Source organism: Macrotis lagotis, chromosome 6 (genome assembly GCF_037893015.1).
Source record: "Macrotis lagotis isolate mMagLag1 chromosome 6, bilby.v1.9.chrom.fasta, whole genome shotgun sequence".
NCBI lineage: Eukaryota > Metazoa > Chordata > Mammalia > Peramelemorphia > Peramelidae > Macrotis > Macrotis lagotis.
This window is the reverse complement of record NC_133663.1, coordinates 22,796,279-22,800,417: the sequence shown is the minus strand read 5'-3', so window position 1 is coordinate 22,800,417 and position 4,139 is coordinate 22,796,279. Positions and strand designations below refer to the sequence as shown.

Genomic DNA, 4,139 nt, shown 5'->3' with positions numbered 1-4,139 from the left:
GTTAAATGGGAGATAATATAAGAGGTGGGGCAACTAGATGGTCCAGCAAATTAGAGTGCTGGGTCTAATGCCCAGAGACCTCATTATTGGCTCAAATCTGGCTTCAAACATTTACTAATTGGCTGATCCTGGGCAAGTATTTTAATCCTTTTTACCTCAATTTCCTCATCTATAAAAAATAATGAAGAAGGAAGTGTCAAATAATTCCAATATCCTTGCAAGAAAATTCCAAGTGATATCACAAAGCATCAGATGCCACTGAACGACTAAACAATAACATGCACAAAGGGAAACCACTGGTAGTGGGGAGGAGTGAGAAAAACTCTATAGAGAAGATGTGATTTAAGGTGAATCTTTAAGGAAGTCAGGAAAGCCAGGAGACAAAGATGAGACAGAACCATCTGGAACTGGGTGACGAGAGTTGGGAATAGAACATCATATTCAAGTAAGCCAGACTAGCTGGATTGGAGAGGATGTGGAAGAACATAAGGGATAGCAAGACTAGAATGGTAGGAAGGAGCCAAGTTGTTAAATAATTTTAAAGTCAAACAGAGAATTTCATTTGATCTTGGATGTAACAGGAAGCAAGAATCTGAATACAAGAAAAGGAGAGACTTGATAGAGGAAGACAATGCAGAAGCTTATTACTATAGTCCAGGAAAGCGATGATGAGAGTCCGCACCAAGATGGTGGCAATATCAGAGAAGGAAATGTACAATGGAAAATAGAGTGCACACAAGACTTGATCACAGGCATGTGGGGTGAGTATGAGGAAGGAAGTGGCCTAGGAGACTAAGAAGAGAGTGATCCCTCAGTGGTAATAGGGACGTTATTAAAAGGGAAGGATTTATGGTCAAAGATAATGACTTTTGTTTGGACACTTTGACTTTGAAATGTACAAGGCATTTAGTTTGAGATGTTTAAAATGTTGTTGATAATATGAGACTAAGGGTCAGAAAAGAGATTAATGGTAATTATATAAATTTGGGAGTAATTCAAAGTTGAGATTTTACAAAGTGTAATTTTTATAGGACAAAGGGACACTGGATTTGAGTGCATAAGATACTTTAAGATAGAATTAATTCACATGGCTCAAGATAAGGTAATGAAAACAGTGTAGCCCAGTGGTGTCACAATCAAATAGAAATGAAGGTCACTAAAATATATCTAAAGATTTCTATAGATTGCATATTGCCATATAAAAAAAAAAACTACATATTCACATTATTTAAGTTCTGCCATATTTTATTTATTTGGTCAAACATTTTTTAATTATATTTTGGCATAGCTTAGGTGGTATTTAGGTATGTTGTGTGCTGCAATGTGGCCAGAGGCCTGTTGGAGTTAATGTAGTAATGATGACCTGGGAAAGAGAAATGGAAGTAAAACAAATTATTTCCACATCAAGGTATTTGAGAGTTCATCAATCAGAAGTAAAGTAGTTGTTGGTGATGGCAAGATCCAGGCTATGACCATCTCCTTAAGTAGTTAAGTAGACTGTAGCAGTGGTTCTTGATAATTGAATAGGATGAGGAATTAGAAGGTTAGGTCATTTAAATGATAAACATTGGAGTTTAATGTGATCCTCAAAGTAAAGAGAAGCATAACTTTAATTGAACGTTTTCTGCTGAAAACAAGTCTACATTGACTTCTTTCAAACTTCTCCCAAAGGCTCTTGATTGTGTTATCTGGAACCAAGTGGCACTCCTTTTCCACCTGGCAGCTCCTCAAAAATGTGAAGAATACTTTACTTGAGTATTTTATTATTTTCCTTCCTCTAAGTGTTCTTTTGTTCAACTAATATTCATGACACATCTCATTGTGTTTCACCATCTTGGACGATCTATGGACAACCTCTCACTTATTGAAATAATCATTAAACTGAAGCATCCAAAAATATAAGGTAATATTCCAGATGTGGAGGGCATTGTAAAGTGGAATTATTTCCTCTCTATTCCTAAAGCAGATCTATAGCTCTCTTGCTGTAACTTAAGTTTTCATTAATTTTATTTTTGGTTGTCATACCATACACATTGCTCTTGTAATCCACTGAACCCTCAGGTAGTCTTTCCCCAACATTTTTCAGTCTAACTATAATTTTACAGTCTTGTACTCTCTTGAGATATTTATTTTTTCTACCCTAAAGTAAGATATGATACTTAAGTCCTAATGAATTTCAGTTTTTTGAACTCACTCAAATGTCTTAGTCTCTCCAGATCCTTTTGCATCCTTTTGTTCATTGTTAGCCAATAAGTCATTCTTCTTGAAAGAAGAGAAACACAATTGCTAAAAACAATGGGCTAGTCACATTCTGGGAATAAAAAGAAACCAAAAAGGAGTTGTTTTCTTTATTGACCATACACCATGATAATATAAATGATTCCCCTAATACGCTAGGCAGACTCATGTTCAACAATTTGTGAGAAAAAAATGGATAAAAGACACAAGAATGGAGAGGAATGCATTTATTGCAATCAACATCCAAATTTACTGAAATCATTGTGCATGAATTCTGAGAAGCATTTTGTCTTAGAGGGTGCTTAATTGACCTTAGAGACAAAGTCACTTTACTTCCAAATGATTTAGACAACTTTCTAATAATATAAATTATAAAAATAATACCATCTGCATTGATAAAAGAAATATTCTATACCAATGACTTAAAAGGTTCAGTCTGATCTCTATCATCTTCATATTTTCATATATGTGTGTGACATGCCATTTCCCCCCACCCCAGATAAAATGTAAGATCCTTAGAGGTAACATGTATTATTTTTGTATCTTTACCCTAATAATCTTTCCCAGTTCCTGACTGTTAGTAGAATCTAATAGCTGTTTGATGGATTGCTTGTCTGCATTTTGATAAATACATGAATTCATTGACATTTCAAAGTGAATTTTTATACAATTATCTTCCTTGAGCTCTCTTACTTGAATCCTATTGCAAAATTTGTGTTCTGATTATGCTAAAGCTCTGTTATCACTTCACATTTGACTTTATTAATTTTCTTCAACATAAGAAAGACACTGGTCAAGAAATATGAAAGATGAAACTAATTGATTGAACCTCACCAAGGTTTGCTTAAAGTTTGCACTCAGGGCTGGCCTCCCTACAAGTCTGATTTCCATGCCTCAGCTTAAAGATATCTGGAAGGACTGGTTGTGAAGTCTAACTGATTTTCTCCAGTTCATTCATCAAAGTGCCTTTGATGACTTAGAATTATGTTTTGGTTTTCAGGTGGAACACTCAGAATGGTTCATGATCCCCTGGTGACATTTATTTCCAAATCCTGAGTAGGAGACAGGATGAAAGCAGTCTGAGTTAAGACACTAGCAAAAATAAAATTGGTAAAATATTCTACCTCAGTCTTTTATTAATTCACTGTCTAACTTTCAGAACAAAACATTAGTTTTGCATCTAAGTTTTATAACCTGTTGCAGGAACAGATGTACAGAATTTTTTTCCAAACTCAGGAAATATAATTCAATTGATACCATTCAAATCATATGACCAAAAACAAACAAATGAAGAAAAACAAAAGTAGTGCTTGGGGTCATGGCAATGGTTATTGAAACTGTACTACTTTTTAAAAGATATTTGAAAAATAAGCTGTGCTTGAGTACACTTACACAATAGACAACCTGAAATAAATATGCATAAGTTAAGTAAAATGGAATTTAGTAATGAATAAGTGGGGGCGGCTAGGTGGCGCAGTATATAGAGCACCAGCCCTGGAGTCAGGAGTACCTGATTACAAATCCGACCTCAGAAACTTAATAATTATCTAACTGTATGGCTTTGGGCAAGCCACTTAACCCCACTGTCTTGCAAAAACCTAAAAAAAAAAGTATTGAATAAATGAATGAATTGGTGAATATTCACCAACTTCTTACTTTATGTAAATTATCAATATCCATTTATGTTATACATGATGCTATGTGGCAGACATTGAAGTTAAAAAAGAAGAAAAAAGAATAATAGCAACAACAAATATTTCTTGATTTTTAGGATTGCATTTTAATCGTGCACATTATATGGTAAAAGGAGCCTTGAGCTATTTGGGTCTGAGTCAAAAGGATTATGAGTTTAGACAAAGGAAAAGTCAATTGTCAAGGCCTTTTCAATAGCAATGATTGAA

At 34.5% G+C, this 4,139-nt stretch overlaps 1 long non-coding RNA gene across 1 annotated transcript; it reads left to right on the top strand.

Moving 5' to 3' along the window:
- The first annotated feature begins 293 nt into the window (after positions 1–293).
- Positions 294–3,339, top strand: LOC141491594 (uncharacterized). Its single transcript, XR_012469659.1, has 4 exons — positions 294–445; positions 582–761; positions 1,672–1,903; positions 3,239–3,339. It is a non-coding gene; the product is annotated as an uncharacterized LOC141491594 (long non-coding RNA).
- The last annotated feature ends 800 nt before the right edge of the window (positions 3,340–4,139 follow it).